This window comes from Nyctibius grandis, chromosome 9 (assembly GCF_013368605.1).
Source record: "Nyctibius grandis isolate bNycGra1 chromosome 9, bNycGra1.pri, whole genome shotgun sequence".
In the NCBI taxonomy this organism is placed as follows: domain Eukaryota; kingdom Metazoa; phylum Chordata; class Aves; order Nyctibiiformes; family Nyctibiidae; genus Nyctibius; species Nyctibius grandis.
In genome coordinates, this window is record NC_090666.1 from 39,714,019 (window position 1) to 39,736,315 (window position 22,297).

At 38.5% G+C, this 22,297-nt stretch overlaps 1 protein-coding gene across 19 annotated transcripts in view; it reads right to left on the reverse strand.

Annotated features, from left to right (window-relative positions):
- GTDC1 (glycosyltransferase like domain containing 1) overlaps window positions 1-22,297 on the reverse strand; it is a 217,474-nt gene that overhangs the window by 167,180 nt on the left and 27,997 nt on the right. The gene's annotated exons all lie outside the window — the stretch shown is intronic.

A 22,297-nucleotide genomic window follows, 5' to 3' on the forward strand; every position in this document is an offset into this window, starting at 1 on the left:
TTCCAGCTGACAAAAGAAAAAGGGAAGGTGTGAACCATTTTCGCCTTCATAAACTTCTGCCCTTAATACCTGCCCCTTCTTCCAGTAAAGGTAACAAATACACTCTGCTGAGCAATGAAGTCTTAGAAGTCTGCAACGACGCAAAGAAAACTTAGGCCCCAGAAGTTTCCTTTATCTAAGTGAATTTTATTGGTGGTATATTGGAAGTTACTCTATGATCCAGTGAAGTTACTGGTGCATTTTTGCTGTGCTGTGGTGGTGGCTCTGAACACTTGGCTATTTTTAGGAAAAACAGGCAAACAAGTGCTTTGCTTACAGAGATAACGTTAAACCTATCTTCACTTATCTATTTATGTCGATATTTTCAAAAACTACTTTCATAAAATGGATCTGGATCTAAGGGAGGTGTTACACAGCTCTTATCTTACTGCAGGGTGATTCAGGTCTTTCTGAATCTTTTCAGAGCTCATCTTCCCATCACTGTTTAAGCAGAGGTTGGTCCCCCAAAGATCAGTGAGATGTAGATACCTGAAGGTGCTACATGAAACTGGTTTAGCCCCACATTTAAAGCAGAAATAGCTCTGGAAGACACTTCACTCTCCCAGTTTGAATACTGGAGATATAATTAAAAGATAATTAAGAGAGAGGGGAAGGTGGAGGGAGGGAAGGAACTGGATGTTCAGTATGACAACAGCTTGTTGCTGTGCTTGCACAGCTTAAGTTGCCTCCAGAGAACATATATAGTGGAAAACAGTGCAAACAGGGTACCCTGTAAGCAGTACCAAACAAATGCTTTGAGAACAGAAAAGGACTTATTTCCACCTTATCTACATCAATCACACATTAGCCCGTTTCCTCTGAAGAGAGCCTAATCCAAACTCTGTCTGTTCGTTTCAAAGTGGTTAAGAATCCATTTGTGAGGTGCATTGAAATGCACCACGATGAACAAAATCTGTTTTGCATACCAATATCCGTGGAGAGGGCAATATTCATGCAAGCTGATTCAAGCTACTCTTCAGAGCTGCAGCACTCTGCCTTCCCACTGAAGCTCTGAATGAGTATGGACAAGAGAGATCCATAAATGATATTTCCTAGAGTCTATAGACAGCTGGTTTCTTAACACTCAGGGAAGCATTTCTTGGGCATTAACAGAATGACTTAGAAAATAAGTCTGCCGTTTTCTTTAAAGCTGGTTTTCTTTTCAAGCTGTGTAACACCACTTGATATTTAGTAGACATTCAACTCACATGAGCTACTCAACCAAGCGCTAGGCTTCGGCGTACGGAAGGTGCGCAACGGCTGACTAACAGACATCGACCATTTCACATGTTTGTGCTTATTTACAAATACCACTTACATACTGCTGACACGTATAATGACACCTGTGATGCTGCTGACACACCACTACGTTTGCGTCTACAGACACAGTCGATTCTAAGAAACTGGCTGGTGAGTACACACAGCATTTCCTTTGACTATAAGTAGAAAGGTTATTTTGACTATTTCCTATTCGAATAGGAAAAAAGCTTCAGAAACAAGGCTCAGCGACAAAATCCCCCCACTGACTTTCTTATCGCTCAACACGAGTTCACTTGATTACTTCTGTCAACAATTTTCTCAAAAATTTTCTCCTGACCATATTACTGGGTTGCTTGAATTATACTGTAGACATATATTCGTACACACACAGAATTTCATGTATTTGTTACTACTATTGTTGCCTGCTGACTTATTATTCCAAAGTCTACACCCTCTAAATACAGCACTTCAGCACCTCCGGAAACCCCGACACAGAGTTTGACGACATAGAAATAACTTGGTTTGGGTTTGTATATGTAGGTAGACTACAAAGAATTCATCTTGAAACAGAGGCAAAACGGGAATGTAGATGAATTACTCAACTTCTTGAAGTCAAAGAAGTCCTAAACTATCTTTAGAGGGAAAAAAAACACAAGATCTATGTACGCATTCAAATTACAAACTAATTGTAAAAAAAATGCTTGTATTTGATAAATAAACCTAATTATATAACTTCTAACCAAACATTTTCAATTGCTTTTTTAAAAATATGCTTTAAACAACAAAACGTAACCGTTCTATCTCCTCTCTCCAACCCCAAAATCATGCTACATCTTCTGCCTGGTGTTTTCCCATTATTAAAAAGAAGAGGATTCATTTATCCACTTTCATCTAAAACTGCTGAAGAGCTTAACAAACATTCATTAAACCTCACAACACTCCTGTGAGGTATGTAGGTATTGTTATCTCTACTTTACAGATGAAAAAACTTGAATTAAAAATTGTGATTTGCAGAGTTTTCCCACAGTAGTTTTATAGTAAAGCCAAAGGCAGAAGAAAGGAGCAGTGAATCCTGTGTCCCTACTTCCAGCCACCCCAGTGCACATTCTCTTTTAAACCAGCAGGAATTTACTTGCCATTTTGCCACACGTGAAAAAATGTTCTGAACAATAGTGTTAATTTTCATTAGCGTGGATCCTTGTAAGAATACAGATAAATATTTAACCCAGATTGTACTTTCATTATTTAATCTTTTTTTAAAAATGAAAATAAGACAAAATTTTGTATCCTCTATTAATATTTTTCATCTGATTAGCTGATGAATTCCATCTTCAAAAGGAAAATCCCCACTTCCTGAAACCATATGAATGTTTTCTCAGATGACTGAATCCCCCATTTCCTCTTTTCATGTACATTTCTTAACATCTTCTATTTTGCTTCCTATTCTTTTACCTTCTTTTCTAATTATCTCACCTTCTTTTCTGATTACTTAGTCCTACATCAGCTTTTTTTCTTCTTTAAACTTTTTCAATGACGCAATAAAATCTACAAAGGAGACTCACAGCATATCAACTACTACCTTGATGAGACAGGTCCTGAAGTTCCCTGTCTCAAACTACCCTCGCTACCAACTTTTTCCTATGTATGGACATGTCCACCATGTGTCCTATCTGCTAGCTCTACAATCTCAAGTGTTCTTCTCTTTCCCCACCATGCTTCATTCCTCATTAGGAAATCACCAGTTTCAATACACCCCTTTCTTCGCTGTTCCAGAAGAGCTTCAGGGCTCCCTTGCCTTCTTTTCCTTGCTTAATCTCTGGTCTCACTTCCCTGCATGTCAATTCTTCTCCACTCAAAATGTCCCAAAAACCTTTACAAACAATCTCTTTCTTCCTCCTCCATCTTACCACATCAAATGCAAAGTTTTCCTCTTCACCTCTGAATTTTTCCACCCTCCCAGTTAGACTTCAGGCTCATTTCATCCCATTTTTCTCATTTTCACTAGACTTGCTTGGTATATCTCAACTCCCCATCAGAAAAAAGGAACAACTTTTAACACGTTGCCAAAGCCTCATCCATTTTTTGATCACCTCTACTCCACATGCTCTTTTCCAAAGCCTCCCCAATCTTCTGTTCTTTTTCCCTCCTTTCCAGCCCCTGCTCATGAATACTTTAAGTCTATTAACACTCTTCTACACCTATTTGTACTTGCTCCTCTAAGCCTAACTGTTTCAATCTTTGGTCTCCTACACTCCTACTTTCTGTCCATGTCCTCTTCTGTAAGCACTACAAGTTGAGACACCGAACACATCTTCTGCATCTCTAGGAAGTTCTCTGTACCACTACGATCCACACTGTCCCACCCAAGTAAAACTACTTCAGAGATGCTCTCATTTAGTCCAAGAAGCACAAGAGTCCAACCTCACTTTAAAAATTGCTGATTTTTTTTCTGTGAAGGGACTTGCTGAAAAAGCTGCAATCCTCAAAATTAGCAAACCAATTTTGTGTATTTTCACAGATCTAACAAATCTGCAGTCTTACAAACTAAGCTGGCATCATTAATAACTTTCTGAATGGACATGCACACCACTAAAGTTAAAGAAACAGCCATTATAATACAAGGAGATTAAATATTTTTTTTTTACCAAAATATTGTTATATTTTTCTTGAAGATATACAATTTTCTATGGCTTTTTTATTTCGCACATTTTAGAACCAGCATGAAAAGTTAAATTAGGTCTTTTTTTTAGAACCATACAAGTTAGCACATCTTGTTTGCACTGTCTGTTCTAATGAAGTGAGCCAGTGTACAGTAAAAATAGGTAGCTTTGGTATTCATATACTCTCTGCAAGTGGCAACTCGCAGGCTTTGAGAACTGCTCTCATCACATGGAAGCTGCAACAAATGTTCAGTCACTGCTTTCTCTTTCAGCTCTCAAAATTACAGCTGGATTCTTCAAGCATTACGTGTGGTTTCTTGCATTTCAAAGCTTCTGAACTACTTGGATTGCAAGAAGCAAGAGTTCTGCCCACAGATGCTTTCTTGCTCCAACCGATTTCACACTACAGCCAAAAAAGCATGGAATGGAAGTAAGATGCCACTCATTCCATCATATAGACTGGTCAGTGTATACAGCACCCCCCCCCCATCATGCTTCAGCTGAGCAGGATCTGTATCTGCTTCCCAGTCTGTTCCTTTTTCATCATTCCACAACGGTGAAGTTTCAGAAGAACCTACTAAGCCAAGTATTTTATCCCACATGCTTAGGAGTACAAAAAGCCAGCATAAGAAAATCATGGTTCTCCAATAGCTTTTTGCTATTTAGTCACCATCATACTAAAATTCATGACTTTTACACCATTTCATAATAAGCATAGTAACTAATGGGAAGAAATAGAGGCTCTATTGGCTATTGGTTACTATTTGTTTCCATTTTGAGAAGACTCTTGCTGAAGCTCTCTCCATTTCTGCATGCTTGACAAAGGTCAACAGTTTACTGCAGGAAAAAAGAAGTTGCATTTTTTCCTTTCTAATATCCCCTAAGGTTACCCATTCCTTTGCATTCAGCTGGTGATAGAAGGACTATCTGAAATCCTTTGAAAACTTCAGATACGCAGTACAGGTCAGGAAGTTTCGTTATGAGAGGCCTCTCACAGCACATTAGCCTCACTCTCCACTACTGTCATTTACTTCTTGCTTGATTTACAATGTTTTGGCTTTTTTTTTTTTTTTATTATAGTGAATTTTTAATCCCCAAAGTCACAAAGATGTGAGCCTTGCCTACAACAGAAACTGCTGCTAATGAGCAAGCACTCTCCAATACTGAAAACCCAGTTGGGACCCACAGAAGAACAGTTTCAGTGACAGGCTCCTACTCTGTTCTTTTTTCCTCTGTAGATGTATCAAGCCTATCTCCATTGAAAACAGTCACTTTTCCCAAATAGCTTCTTATGTTGAGACAACAGAAAATAAAATGGCTTCTGAAACTCTAACAATTAATTTTTAACTCTTTATTACACAAAAAAATGCTTGCCTCCATAATAAGTGCTTTCCTTTGTGAGGACTATAATAAACTACCTTCTCTGTTGCATATGAAAATCAAAATTGAGCAAGATGGGTTCTGCTTTTCTAAAGCCCAGCACCGGGCAACATCAGACCAAAGTGTGAGCACAAGCTTCTCAGGCATCACAGAAACACTGGGAACATCAGACGCCAAAACGTGTGTAGGTGTATTAGCAGTCCTACCATCCATCTGTCAGAAACCTTCGATGTTCCTGCACATCACCCACTGGCAGAGCTGTCTGCCAAGCAAAAATATTATGAAACGTTCATTACATACTCAAATCTTCCCTCCTTCCCAAGGAGGAAATGGAAAAACCTGTCCCTCCGCACGCACATATATTTGTTACCAAGAAATGTTGAAAGACTTTCAAATTCACCCAGAAAGAAAATCTACCAAGAGACCAGGACTGTGAATTTAGATATATTTTAGCAAACTTTACTTACCAGAGGATATGCTGACTTCTAGTTCACATTTATCTCATTTTTTAAGGTACGTTAAAGACCGAGTTTACAATTAACTGAACAGACAGCGTACAAAAGGCTTTTAGAACTACACCATATGGTCGAGGGAAAGGAACAATCTGGACTATCCACATTTCAATCTGCAGGCTTGTCCACCTCTATAACACATTGTATTGCTGTAATAAAATATTAAGATAGAAATGTAAAAGTGAAAATAATCTATCTTTTGAACTACCAGGGAACAACGCATCCCACAGTCTAGTGAATTTAACAAATATTTTAAGTTTTATGATTTTGGCATGCTGAATCAGAGATAGTCAATAAAATTCCCAATTCATTTAAAACAGTATTTCCAGAAGGATATGGGTGGGTATTCATCTTACGCTTCAGGGAAATAAAAAATACCAGTTTACATGGGGTACACTGGCAGCAGTTTATGTAACAGATGACACATTCTTGGAAATTAAATAAAAGCAGAAAGAAAATACCCATTGTTGCTGAGTGAAGGACTAATCACATGGTCACAGCTGGAACCAGTGTAAATCATTAATAAAATTCTGTTGTAGTAGTCGCTTTTTTCTGCTTTCCAAATGCCAGTAGAAGGAAAAAAAGAAAACTATTTCAATTCTTTGCAGAAAGGACACATTTGTAAGCATTCCATAGTAACTATTAAACTTACTAAATCTTTGCAGGAAAAAAAATGCCTACAATGAAGGCACTGTTGGTGCTAAGGAAAAATATAAATATTTATGTTTTTTACATATAATCCCAGAACACAGGCCAAGAAGATACTTGCTACACTTGGAGGTTGTCCTGGTCCTGGCCTGACTTCTGATTGCACAGAATCCAAATCTTGAGAAAAATCAGCTGAAGTCTTTTGTAGAGTACATTTTACAACATAAAAGAATATAAATGACAGCCTTATGAGTCATATCCCTCAATGTAAACTAGAAAGTTGCACCAGATTAAATGCAGACAGTACAGAAAAAGATCATGTAATACTCAAACATTCCATAATTACATACGCTCTTGGATATAGGTATCACAGGCTCACGGCCAGCTCTGCTTTGAGGGGGAGGTTGGACTAGATGGCCTCCAACGATCCCTTCCAGCCAGAATTATCCCATGTTCTTCCACACTACAGAGTTTGCCCTTCTTGAGTTGCGACCCTTATTTTCTTTCACTTTAAAAAAAAAGAAAAAACAACTATTTCAAGTTTTTGTGTTTCATTGCCTCCAACAGCAGGGAAAAAAACCTCATATAAATCTATGCGACTTTGCAGATAACGAGTTATTAAATCACAAAAATCAGATCATCTTCTGCAATTATTTTGAAAACAACCTCCTGCTACAGCAATGCTGGCATGTTCGTTGTTCTACTCGCAATACTACAGGGTAAGAGGCCTGGTTTTCCTATCGTTTAGGAGAAACTACTGAGAAGAGTAAATATAAAGTACACTATGTGATGCTTTAAACTGCGACAACAAAGTAAATAGGATAGGTTTTTCTCCAGTCTGAAAGAAAAAAAAAAATCAAAATCACACCACTGCTCATCATTCAGTGCAAACACTGTATGAACAGAGCATTTAAAATTTGTCAAGAATTCCTTTAATTGAAAGGTTGCTTTTAATTTAAAAGCTAAACATACATTATCTCCCTCATTCTGTACCTGCTAAGCAGTCAGAGCAAAGACTTACAGCACCCTGGCTCGATGGGCTACCTGGGTTTTATTGTTGAGCCTACTAAGGACCTCTCAAATCTCTACCAAGCCATGGACCCTTGAATTACAGCGTGTAAGCCCCATACAGCCAGTAGGAACACTCAAGTGTAAAGTTCAGCACATGCTCACATTTTTGCATGATCAAAGGCTCAATTGCTCCGTTCTTCAGCTTACTGTAGCTATTCCCACCTCACAGCAACATCCTCAGTGAAGAGATAGACTTTATATGAAACTGGTTAATACAGAAAAGAAAACCCCAGTTTTCTAGTAATTAACTTCAAGTGGTATGAAATGACAGTTCAAAGCACCGTCCCTGCTAATAGCATGACTTAGTACAGGAGGAAATCACTACCTAAGAAAACTAGACTATATAAATGAAGTGTAACAATTTTATCAAATTCAGAAGCAAAAAAAAAGATGCCAAATTTCCTGCTTTTATTTTAGCAGTTATCTGTGTAGTCTCTGTCAGAAAAGGTAAAATCTGAAGGCAGGCATGTGAATTGAGTACTTAAGTGCTAAAGAAAAATCTGTAACTGAAGAAAAGCAACAGCAGAAAGCATCAGCTTTCACATATGTATAGTTCATGACGCAGCCAGGCAGCTTTTATGTAAGATACCATCTTTGCTCTTCCTCTCTTACAAATAATAAAAATACTGCTTTTTTTTGGTAACAGAAAAATTCAGTAAAGCAGATCACAACTGGCCAGGTAAGCTTACTTCATGTTGTTTGGTGATGTGTTTCCATTTCAATAAAGTGATTTTTTAAAAAAAAATAATTTTTTTTTAAATAAAAGCTGTGGAGGAGCATATCTGACCAGCTTATGACTTTAAAAGAACTTTTGCAGAAGAATTAGATAATATAATTCTCTATCCGATCAAAGGAGGCTGCCATTACACCCAAGAGCAGCAGCCAGGCACCTCGCTCTTCCCCATCCCGCAGCCTGCCAGACATCCTGCTTTTCAGAAGTCTGTCCAAAGGGCTTTGAAACATAATGAAAACAGGCCTAGGAGGACTGGACTGCTCCATATGCTTCCCACAAAATATCTGATTTTCTTCTTCATCTTCTTTCTAGGTAGACTAGTTCTTTCAAACAAAGCGTGACAGGGTAAAACAAAGCAGTATTTAGTTTAAGCTAGGAGACAAATATGACAGATATAAGCTAATGTTAATGCTGCAAAAGCTAAGATTTATCTTTACTAATATCTCTCAGTGAAAACAATAGGACAGAATTAAAAATTACAAGTTTAAGGTGAGGGAGCACAGTTTGGGGAGGTATGAAAAGGAGAGACAAGGAGGCACATGAGGAAGGCTGCTGCCACGTCACCTAGAGAGCTGCAATTTATTTCAATCATCTCTATTTAAATCAGTGTAACAACTTTCTCATATAGACAAGCATCAGGATTATTAATTTCAGTGGATATTACCTGAGTGTGCACAAAAAACAAGTTCAGGCATTTAAACTTCTGGGCTGATTTATACTTTAAAGTCAGGAGTAGCAGTCGTCTAAAGTCTCTACTGAAAGGTAACGAGCAAGTTAATTTATTCAGTTTAGATCATTAAGTCATGAAAGTCCTCACCACAGTCACATAAATGAAGATAAAGTTATTCATAGAAAAGGAATAAATGTTTCCAAAACATGTTGTTGTTCTGCAGCAGAAACCACCACAGAAAGAATGATGCTGCTGGATGAGAGAAAGAAAGGATAATAAAAGTGCACCAAGAGTGAATTTCATACTGAAGCAAGGAGTTGATTAGAATTTTTGACAGTAAGAGAATAAAAAGGGGCTGGGCTTAACCTAATAGCTATTTTACAACCTAAATTTTATTAAACTAGTATTATATCTTGTAATTGTGTATTAAAATGTGTCTCACATTAGGCAGCGAATAGCTTGTAAGTAAACGTTTTGTTTTCTTTAGCAAGACAAATCTTCAACACCAACTGCAAGTACCAAAGCAAGTCTTTCACTCAAATGCTTTCACAGGGTTTTTTTTGCTCCCATTTCACTCAAAATATGCAAGCTCGGATGTCTACAACTTGCACATAAACCTGAATTATGGCATTTAAATCTCTTCATTAAAAGCTAAGCACTCAAATCGTCTGAAGACAGAAGTTTAAGCAAAGCAACTACTCCCTCAACCAGGACCGGCGAGCATTTACTCCGGGTCAAACCCTCAGAGGCTGGGACTGGGGGTGACTGAAATTCAAGCCCTAATTCTTGTGTTTTTAAGGTGACACGTTGCTGCTCTCCTTTTCCCCACCCTGGCCTGCAGCTCTGTGATTTTCCGTGAGGTTGATGAGGTTTCTTTGAAAAACCAAAACCAAGTGGCAAGCTCGTGTGCCGGGTACAGGAGGGTGCTCTAAAAAGGCTTACAGCATCACTTTTCATCTTCTAAGACATAAATTCATGTGATCTTTCAACAACTATTTATTTCACACCAAACCAGATATCTCCCTAAAGCCTACCAATACAGCCTGCAGGCATATTTCTTAAATAAAAGTACTGAGTCCTTGTATACTTAAAATTTGCATAGCAAAGGGATGAATCAGAAGTAGTAACACTGTGCAGCAACTGCTCACCTCGTGCAGAAGAAAAAACCTCCCCGTGTATGGGGTTTGGGTGGGACTCTACACCAAGTGCATTTCTTCCCATTTCACAATGGTGAGAAACCATTTTCTTGCAGAACTATGACAAGACGACTGCTCTCGATGCCATTCAATGCATCAGCTATGCTCGTGCAATTTATATTCTGCATATGTAAACCACAGCATTTGTAGATTTTATTTCTGCTTAAAGGTTAATGACATTATACAACACCAATTTAACTAAATTAAATAAATCAGTAAGAAAATTATTTTATTGCAATATTTCAGTAAACTCCTGTATTATCTTTACAGTAAACAGAAGTATTTCTGCCTAAAAAAATGCTGCCATTTTAACAAAACTAGCAAACTGTGGGATTTCCAGCAGCACCTACATTAAAAGATGTATCAATAAATCTTTCTTTTTTTCATATAAGAAATATAAAGTGTTACATCAGGACTGCATTTGACAGAATTAAATCAGTCTGTTACCCTGGTTCTGTTCAAGTGTTCAGAAAATAAGTAGCTATATTTGAAAACAGGGAACAAAGCCCCCAAAAATTAAGACGTGAATTCTGCACGCTTGTCCAGAGTACAAGGGTAACTTTATTTTACCTAAAGAACCAGACACCAGAAACAGGTAAGTAGCAGAGGGGTAAGTACCAGTGGAAAGTCCTGCCCACATGCTCCTTTGAGAAGTATTTAAGGTGAAATTAACTCTTTTTGCACTCATGGATCACAATTAAAGCCTTTCAAGGACTGAAAAAACTGTGATGGAGGCTATCAACGCATGACACAGTATCTCCTATGATCTAAACAGATTTTTATCTGCTACACAGCAGAACATAAGCTGGTGAGGGAGAATAACAGCTCATTTCTTTATGAAGACATTTCCCCCAGTGAGCTTTCTCAGGACTGGGTGCAAGTGGAATATTGTGTATTCTTCTTATCTTGACTACGGTCACAGAACACCAGGTATAACACAATAAACTTCCATGTTCACAACATGATGCAGCTTTACATTTCCTACCTACACAAAGCCGCCAGCACTGTCCCATGCAAGCAACAGTGCCATGACAACTGATGTAATTATACCAAAACAGAATTAGCTGGATTTATATTGGGGATAGTCTTACCACAGCTCTTAAAGACCTGTTCTGCTGCTCAGGAATTAACCTTATCTCCTCGGCCCTATAACAGCGTAATTAGTCACTTTGACATTTTACCTTCTGCTGTAACTAACAAACTCCTCCCACTCTCATAACTCAGTGGAGATAGCTCAGATTATATGGTTCAGGTAATATATACTCACATGATCTCATTTTTTCCTAATATCTTCTTTTAATCCACTGAAATGAACAAAAGCACTTGTCTCAGGTGTTTCCTCTCACCTCCAAGTGGAAATTTGGGCTTTTTTGCCAAGCACAAATCAAACCTGGTAACTGAAGGAGCTTCCATAGTAAGATTTAATGTTAACATCTCCCAGTTAAAAAAGGAAATAAAGTTTTATTCCCTTGCCCCTAGATTCAGCTAACCTAAGGTCATCCTCCAGCTCACCACATCCCCACTGATCAGCGAGCCTTTGGCAGGGAGGAACTCTGCACAGACCTGTTTTTTACCATAGTTTTTGCCATATTTTACCAGTTTTGCCATAAGTACAGGCATATGCAACGAAACACCAAGACTTGTGCAATAACAAAATGGTTAAACTGTCAGGAGTCTACACAAATGTGCTCTAAAACGTGGTGCACATTAACCAAAAATACACCTATCGTGTGTAAATTTGCAATGTTATTTAAATTTATTTAAATTATGAAATTTTCTCATAAATTATTATTTAAATTGAATAGTTCTTACAATTGCAGTTTTATAAAACACAGGCTGTGGGTACCTTCTCACTCCGCAGGCTACCCAACAGCAGGTACTTCACGATTTTTAATAACCATCATCCCACAAGCACGACAACTAAATCACATTCGGCCAACAAAACGCGAAGGTATTTTCAGAGATGTTCGTACTGTTTACTATTAATACTGAAGTGGAAGTTAGCACTTAAAACACTTTGCAGAACTACCCTCACTTTTGTGTTTAAACACTGGAGGTATGATTATGGCATGCAAATCCCTTCGGATTAAATGCCCTCATCAAAACATCTTATAGGTACATTAAAAGTCAAATGGGCATAAACAACTCCAGCAGCCTGGAGCTGGAGTTGGCATCGCAGTGATCTCTGCAATTCATAACCATCAACGCTCAGGCTAGTCTGCATGGGAATACAAGCCACTAATTATTATCTTCTGCTCAAGGGCACGCATGGCGTGCTCTACAGGTACCGCCACTGCTTTTTGCCTAATGTATTGCCTCTTGAAGTCTTCAATATAACAACTTGCTGATGTACTCTAAAGCATTTCTAGTGTTAACCGAACTCCTTTACATTCAAAGAGAACACACTGCAACTTCTGGAAGATGCTGCTAGGAAAGAAGCAGCAGTTACGAAACTGTACGAGACTGGCAAACTCTAATTTCATATTGTTCATTGAGAGACAAATTAACTTGTGACTTAGCACAGACAATTTTTTGATAAAAACATTGAAGCTTTATAAAACAAAAACCTGTGCAAGTCAGTATCTTTTCAAGGAAACTACTTGATTTTGCAATATTATTGGAACTTCTACCTTAACGACTGATTTAAAAACAAAATTAACTTACAATTCACCAGCTATGTCTTTTTGCATTGATGTCACTAAAAAAAAGCAGATCTGTTGGGGCAGGGTGGGGGAATACTGGAGGACTCAGAGCTGCCTGGTATTTTCCCTAAAAAATTTCTTAGTGCTAGAGTGCATAGAATACATTGTAGTTAAAAATACAGTAGTAAATATTTCTATCGGCTCTTTGATGATAAATAGTTTTTCTCTGATGTACAACTAAAAAAAATGAAGTACTAAATCCAAATTACTTCTGTCAATAGTCAAACTTACATGGAAAAGGGAGAAAATACATAAGAATTTAAGGGAGCCAATGGCTTCTCTAAATTATACTCCCCAAGAAGTGATCCAGTGGCTGAAGTATAAGATACCTCGATTGCATCGCCTTGTGCCACCCTGTTCTCACTGCTGCTTTTGTGTTACTCTTCTATAGCTGAAAAATCCCTAGATGCCAGAAGCCAATTTAAAGTGAACTTTATCTTGATGGAACAGCCTAAAGACGACCTAAACCTGGGCTGAGAGTCTGACCCAACGACAATTTAAGGCTCCTTCACCCCTAAATATCGAACACAGAGGTTCCAAAACCTTTAGAAAAATGACAACTAAAACCTGCAAAAACATGCTGTCACAGCTACAGCCAGCAAAAAACTCTACTAGAAATAAAGGTTACCATTAGCCTATTATTCAGAGACTGTAGAGAGAATTTTAAAGAAGGTAAAGTACAATCACTCAGACTAGAAGACACTTAAGGTCAATTACCCAACTATGATAAGAGAAAAAAAGAAGTTTAGTGACTACCAAAGTCAACCAACCTTGAAGCAAGAGAGCAAAAACTGCCCCTACAACATGACCAGGGAGAGAACACCATCCGCCAGCACAACCAGCGCAGCTCCTAGAGTAGCTCTGCACACTCGCCTCCAAATCCTTTCATCCTGGTTTTGGACTAGCTGGCATCAAGTTCTGGGGTGCGTTCGCCATCAACTTCAGAGAGTCTCGGTCCTGACTTTGGTTCACAAAATGCTTACGCTGCATCTTTTCCCTACATCTATCCACTCCAAAAAGATACTAAGAATCTTGTTTGCAATCCTGGTAAAATGATCACTCCGTGCAACACCTCGGGTTCCTCCCGTTTCACCTCAAAGCAGAATTTGGCCCACTAAGCCTAACTCAGTATTTTCCACGTAGAACTGTAAACATTACTTTCATTTCTTCAAGTGATTGGTATGATTGGTAAGGAGTAGTTTCAATATTACAAATAATGAGGCAGCACAAATTTAGAAAATGAAAACTTCCTGAGCAAAACTAACAGCCTCTTCAAACACTATTCGTAATGTTTTGTTATTAACTATTTCCTCACTAAATTACTTTAATTTAGATCCACAGACATGCAAGGCTGTTAAACAGCAATTCAAAGACTGAAGACATTTTACACATGGTTTACAGCTAATGAATTTCAAAAGTTGAAAGAAAACATTGCACAGAAGTTGGTTAAAAACAGTAGTGAGATTCTGTAAATAGATTCAACTCTTCAAAAGAAAATCAGTCACTGCATGCAGCTTTAAAGCCAGTCTTTCAAGTCAGGACTAAACTAAAACCTTTATTTAGCAAAATGACACTAAATAAAAAACAGTACTAAAAGATGCAAGTGCAAAAACAATGCTGATCATCCCCCAAATACCCTTTTTTTGGTACAATAAGCTCTACAGGTTCCAACAGCACTGCTTGCATGAGTGGGTTTCCATCACTTGACTATATGTACTTATAGGAAGATAAATAGAATGACTTCATCTTCATGATGGGGAAATCTCTGTGAACGACAGCAATATTAAGCAGATGAGTGGCTCACATTTAACTTATCACAGTCACGTGTATAAAGTTATGCACAAGACTAAGCCAAAACACTGTTTCTCGGTATGTGGCACAATAAGGCTTTCTTATGCAGTTCTCTGATGTCTTAACGAATGTTTTCTATTTGTTCCATGTTGTAACATGAAGTCTAGAAACAAAATATCCTCTTAATTCACAGACTGAGAGTCATTGGTACCCTACTTACATGGAGATGCATAGCCATTTACAATCATTGCAGAAATCCAACCATTAGGATTTTCCCCCCAGTTCCTAAAACGTCTAAAGGCTTCAGATTTCTTCCAAGGTATCAAAGACCTAATAATGTAGGCTCTTGCAAAGATCCCAAAATGGTGTCTCCATTTAAAGTGAAGCAGAGTTGAATATAAATCAATAAGAGTAGATTGTATCATTAAAACTTACTGGCAGCTAACACATAGGGTCCTTTCAAACACCATGAGAAAGCTGTAAGTGGAGGGAGTAGCAGCATCTGAGCTAGCTTAATCTCGCTAGCAGAGATAAAACACCAAAGTCAGAAAACAGCTTTAACAACCAAGATAAACATTTTCCAAGAACACACACTATGTAATTACGTTGCTGCCATATGCAAATCCAGTGTCACTGCATCCGCACCGCTGCTGGTACCTGAAACACGCAGACTGACTCGGTATAGGTATGTTCAGCATATCTTTAAAACAACACACCTTCCATTTGGTGTCTGAAGACCTATCCTTTGATTTGCTGAAACGTGAATATAAAAGAGCAGAAATCCTTACAGAGAAATGATAATAGCCAGCTGCTTTGATACCTATGGCAATATAACTTAAAACAAGCAATTCAAAGAAACAATTAATTCAGTTTAAAGTTATGAGACTTTTTTTTTGTGGTCTTTAACTTATCTGCAAGGCTCTTTCATCCAATTTCTGTAAAGAAGTGTAAGCAGCCAACCTGAATTGGTTATTACAACTTTAGGATGAGTGACACTTGACTGAAAAAGTAAAAGGATGTCAGTCTCCTTTGTTTTCATTTTCAAAGAAGGAACTGAAAATACTCTTCTCCCTCCATGCTCCTCTTCTATTCAAGAAAGGAAATTAAAGATTGGGGCTTGGGCCCATGGTCTTGGACTCCGCTCTCCCTCCACAGTGACTAAATACATGGAAATACTTTATCTGGTGGTTTAGGTAAAATCATTCAACTGTCTGGACCATGTGAGCTGAACATGAAGTCCTGTTTTACTAAAATTAGGTCATATTCCTGCACACAGGATGACTGCAGGATTTGGTCCAAGACACCTGTAGTCTATATTCTTCCAATGCATTAGAAGTTACCAAAATAACATATGGCTCTTCTTTCCTGCAGCAATTCAAGTTCAAGAAATCCAAGGATGCAAGCAATTCACTCTATTTTTTTCTTTTTTTCTAAAATTTATGTTTGGATCCCAGCAATTCATCTTGTGCCATAAAATGTTTATGGTTTCAACTTGTATGGAGAATCCAGCAGCCTTCAGAGATCGAAGGGCCATTCTTACTGTCAAAACTGTAAGCTCCACAATGATAACTTCATTTTCATTACAGTGTCACAAAAGATATAGAAATACATAACTCTTAGCTGCCAATAACCCTACAGAATAAAAACATACAACACCAACCAACCAGTAAGTTTTTGCTGACCACAGAACATACAATTAGCTTTTGTCAAACGCTTTCAGAACGGTACAGTCACTTATGCATTTTTAAGGCTATAATTAAATTACCAAGAATTTGTAACACAACACAAACGCAGTGCAAAGATAAAAGCATATTTTAAGTCATTATTTCCTCTTCAGGCTTCCCTCCTAGGTGCAGGGAAGGGTTTTAGTTTCCATTCTAAGCTGAGATGAAGTTAGCCAGGGTCAAGAGCTCTGTACAGGCCATATACATCCACCCTCAAGAATGACACTACAGTTTTTTTACTCTCATCACTTAAATAAATTATATTGATAGGTTATTCAGTGATTCAGGTAAATATATTGTGCCTGGAAAGCTACCTAGTGAATCCTTTGACCTCATTAAACTCTGGATATTTGCTGTAAGCAAGCAAGCCACTGTTGTAAGTTGTAAGCATTCATTTTCAGCTACTGCTCCTTGAATGAAAGAGCAAAACAAGCTTCTCCTTGATCTCAGCAAGAATATTGCTTCCTACAGATCTGCACCTCTATCTGTTACAGGGTCTCCAAGCCCTCTAAGTAAAAGTTAAATAACCCTTAAGTGATGTGTACATCTATATATACATATATATAAAATCCATATGTTGAATACTTTGAGTCCATCCTGAGATTTTTAAATTGCTTTAACTGTGCCCCTATACACATCTAAGACATGCTTAGAATTGTCCTGCTATATGAATATATTCATAAAAAATTTAAAAAAAAAACACCAAAAACCCCACAAACAACAAAGTACAAAATAAGACAGAAAATTGGCATTTTAGGATTCATTTCTGCAAAAGCTATTCTGGCTACACCAGGGTCCCACCAAGCACGTTGGCTCAGATGAACTGGCAGTACACTTGCAGGTTCTAGCTAGTATCAATGCAGCTGTTGCTTCCTAGCCAACATCTGAGTAACTACCCTGGGTTTGTCTCTTAAAAAAAAAAAAGAGAAGATACTGTTAAAGTATGCTGAAACAGTGAGTTAATGAGATTGCATACTGGAAATTACCTAAAAATAATTATTAACTGTTTACCAGAACCTGGTGAAATTTCCAGTAGATAATATTCAAATTCAAGTTGTCAGGAAAAAAAAAAACACAACAGAAAAAGAATATATCAGCCTATATATAAACAAATATGAGTACATGCAATGCACCAGTTCGTGTTCTGCAACTGCCTTTTCTTGTCACGGGAAAAGCCCATGCTACACCTCTCTGAAAAAAATACAGCAACCTTCCCCCACACCTCAGCCACCTCCAGCCCCAAGCGCAGCATGACATTTGATAACACACGCTTTCGATCCACGCTCTGCGAGCATGCGGTGAAGTCCTTTCTCAAGATGATGTGAATTACAGGTATGCAGATGGAAGTGCTAGAAGGGGTTCTAGTTTCAGTCTCTGAAGCACCTTCACAGCAGTAACCACATGATGCAAAACTGCCTGTACTCGTTGCTGCTGCCATTTGAACACAGGATATCGTTTTGCTTTGCACTAAGACATATTCTTCAGGTTTTAAAGTGCTACATTTTCATAATTCAGGAAAAACAAACCAAGCTTCTAGCAATAATGCCCTAAGAGCAATGGAAGACTTTGGAATTTCTCCTGGTTTTAAATTAAGCTTTATGATTTGTAAGCTTCCAATGACTTCAAAAAATTCTTACTTCATCAGCTAGGCTTCCATTAGGCTCTTACTTGAGAAAACTCGCCTTGTCAAAAATGAAATGCATTCAATTTAAAACATAGTTGCATGTCCTTTGTGAAAAGGCCAACTGACCACACAAGAAAAATGTATGAAGCCAGAAGGAATTGCCTTCAAACAGCAGAAATGCATCAGATACAGTGCACAGATGCATCCCACAACCCAGCTGTTCATCAGCACTCCAGCTTCATCCCACCACTTTTCCAGAGGGGATGGGGACAAGCTGAACACTCAGAAGGTGCAGTGGGAAGGGCTTGCATAGGAGAGAGGTCTACAGCAGAGGATAGTCCTTGCAGGCACTTGTCCTTCTAGACTCGAGTAGCCAAGAGCACAATACTCACCTTTGTAATTCTGCATGCTGTCTTGCATTTTTACTAGCACCACAGTGCAGCAAAGGAGCCAACAGCTGAGATGCACCCTAAATTTTCTTTTACACTTGACAACACTTGCATATCAAAGCCTACACGTGGAAATCACTAACATTTATGGAGCCACTTAGCTGCACACTGAAGCTTGAAACGAGTTACAGATGGACAGGTTGTGCTTATCTACCCAGTATAAACCTGATGCAAATAAACAAGAAACTTGAAGTTGGTCACCTCAGAGGAGCACTGCTGGTCTCCATCTCCTCTCCACTCACCCCAATAAACACCCGTCTACCCTTGGATTCACTGTTGCGCTGTGTGTCTACTTAGCCTGCACCCTGGGCTAAATAGTAACAGTTTTTCTCTCACTCAATGTCCCTCCCTCAACCGAGGAAAGAAATTGGGAAAAAGAGGGAGACTCGTGGGTTAAAGTTGACCAGATTTAATAAAATCAAGAAACCAATATCAAGGATAACACAAAACACACAAAATTATACTTAGCTACAGGGTTGCAGCAGGTTGTTCCAGGAATAGCAATTGTTGGCAATGAGAAAAAGAGAGGCAAGAAGACAGGAGAGCAAAACCAGCCCCACCTCTCCCCAGCAAGCCCTCCCTTTTATAATGAACTTGATGTTAATGGATATAGAACACACCTCTGGGCCAGCCTGGGGCAGCTGCCCTGGGTTTAGCTGCTAATGGCCCTGATCACCATGGCTGGCCACAACCTGAAACAAAAATCTAACAGAAACTTGATTCTATAAATTTTATCCCATGAAACCAGGACAGTGTGCTAGGAGTATTTCTGTGCATGTCCCTCCTCTGTGCTCTACTACACCATATGAAATTGAGCACAATGAAAGTATTTTAGAAAAAATACTTCAAGTAACTTGGAGCCACACTTTGAAAAGGAGAAGCTGAAAGTCTCATGGAGTTACAATGGGGCTTGGCTACCTAAACTTCTAAATAATTTCTGAAAATGGCAGTTCATCAGAGACTCTTTAAAACTTTTGAAAAATCTTATCCTGTATAATGTCAATCATAGTTCTGTCTTCATAACATACACAATTTTTACAGCTCATGGTAAAAAAAATTCACAACACAATACTTGTGTGAACTATCATTTCTTTTCTACCCCCATCACATCAAGTTCACTCACTTGGGGATTGCATCAGAGATGACAGAGACCCTGTTCTTCCTATGGAGGCTTTTTCTCCCCAGCTCTGAACAGGGGCTGTGCTACCTGTCCTCTCCCACCCACTGATACGTACCCAAAAAAGACACTACTTTTAAGTTTACATGACTTTCACCTCTGCCCAGCTCACAAGGCTACTGCTTGCCTGGGCAAGAAGCAGCCTCAGAGGCACCACAGGTTTTGAGTATTTGGCAAAGCCACCCCTTGAGAAAGCATCTTGGTGGCTGCAGGCAATTTGTGGAAGAGAGGAAGGGTCTGGAGTTTGTTGTTTACTTCTATATCTCAAATTTAATTGAATTAGCAACACAGCAGAGTTTAGAACACAAATTAAAACATTCATCATAAATTCATAACCTAAACACATATAGTCATTGGCATTCAATTTCATGTGAATAACCAAAAGCCTGTTATTTCCTGTGATGTGTTATGATTTATGTCTTCGACCACTTTCCTCAATCTCATTTATATCATCAGCCTGGAAGATACAAACCCACACTCCTGAGCTAGAGGCATGATACCTTCTCCAGCCATTGTGGACAGTAACACCACCTACAAACTGCAGACACTACAGCACATTAAAACTTTTCTTCAGTGTTTCCATTGTTTTGCAATACTTAAATGAAAATGCACCACTCCAGCACTAGGCTTTCCAAAACTCTACTTTGCCAAAAACTTTTTCACATTTAGTTTTGCTATCTCACTAGCTGCCGCTGAGAAGAACCACATAAGGCAAGTCTTTCCTACATCACATTGAGGATGACATACCACTAACTGACTGCACCCCACAAAATTTTAAAATACAAAAAAAAAGTTGTTCTTACACAATTTGCTTATTCCCTAAAGACTCCTGATTACTCAACTGATAATAATAATAAAAAAGAAACATTATAAAACTATTAAATAGATTGAGTGAAGAACCATAGGGAAAAGCCTGCATCTTTATAATAAAAAGCAGCTGAAAAATAGCTTCTTAACAAGACACTTTCTAGAATTTAAATATAAAAATTCCCTGAAAAACCCAGATGCTAAGAACAAAAATAACTACTGTAAGGAAATGGCAAGATGAGGGAGGAAGAGAGTATCACAAGCACCAAACAAGCCAATAAAAACTTCATTAGAATAAGCAGTGTAAGAGTTCAAACAATCTCCATGCTATGGAGACCTGCAATAATGCCTCTACGACAGACACTTACGGTGCTAGCACAGTTCTGATGCCTCAAAGTCAAATATACAAATCAATTAGGACACTAGAAGAAATGTGTCAATACAAACCAGACAATCTAAGAAATACTTGAATTCTCTGCTGTCTCGTAAGAGCTTACACTGCAGCCCTTCCTTCATTGCAACCTGTAATACTGTCATTACTTGACCACATATTTTAATTTAACACATAGGAGCTTAAAACCTTTAAGCTTGTTACTCTTCTGTCAAATTTAGTACCAGTTGCCTGATGAGTTCAGGAGTTACTGGAAAAGAAAGGGCAAAGAACAAACAGCACCGACACACACTGTGTCACACCAGCTTGTGTCCTGAAACGGACCAGGCTTAGAGCAGTTTTACGTGCGCAGAAGCATGAAGCCTCCCCTAAAGAGAGGCAATCCCAGCTGGTTTAAATGTGTTAGAGACATTGGAGAAGGAAGAGCCCTCCCTTAAAATACTGACTGGTATGTCCTCTACCTGCAAAATTCACAAAAAAGTGATCAGATTTTCATTTTGTTTTTAATGTACAAATAAATGTCTTTCACACTTAAAGATACAACTAAATTTATTAATTCTCAATGTGAGGAAAATTAATTTTCCCCACCACAAGTATAAAATACAGTCTCAATTCACTGTTGACTACCATTAGTTTGAACAGTGGAATTCCACATATTTTGATTTTTTTGAGGAGAAGATGGGGTGGTAAATAGAAAATATGTATCTGTATGGCCCAGTATTTTTGGTCATCTCTTCCTATTTTGCTGTAGAGCTCACCTGTCTCTTCGGTCTCTCACTCATGTACAGCCATAGGAAGCCAGTCTACTTGAGTTACAAGTACAGCACAACTGTTAACAGACGTACCTCATTCGTGATCTTAACATTTCCCACCTCTGTTACAACCATGTGAATCCAGGTTTTGATTAAAAAGGAGAAAAAGAAGTCAGCAAGCATGTTGCTAATCTTGCCTTGAAGGAAAAATTCCTTTGATTCCCAAAACCTGTAACCTTGTCAGACTTACCATACACTAGAAGCACGGTGTGAACTCTATCATCATTTTAGGGGCAGGCACAGGAAAAATCATTAGTAGACAGCTACTAAACACCGACAACTCTGTACCCATTGAGCTGGGCACAAAAGGCAACCAAATCTCCTGTTCTTTATGGGGCCAGTAAGTGCCACCACACAACCAAGACAGATGAAGAAAGGTAGTCCCCTAGACTGCACACCCTGAAGTCCTTATTGTAGTCTCTGCTGCCTGCTCAAACAAGCATCACATAGAAAGATAAGAAAAGTAGTTTAAATTGATCCATCAACGACCTTCTGAAAGGTAGCACCTTCACAAACAATTAAGAGTATTATCTCACAACGTACAGGAGGAAGCTGAACTAATGAATTTGCTCTGGAATTGGTAACACTCTGCATGGACACAGTGACCCACAGGGAGAGACAACATACTGCAAGATCAGGGAGCCCAGGACC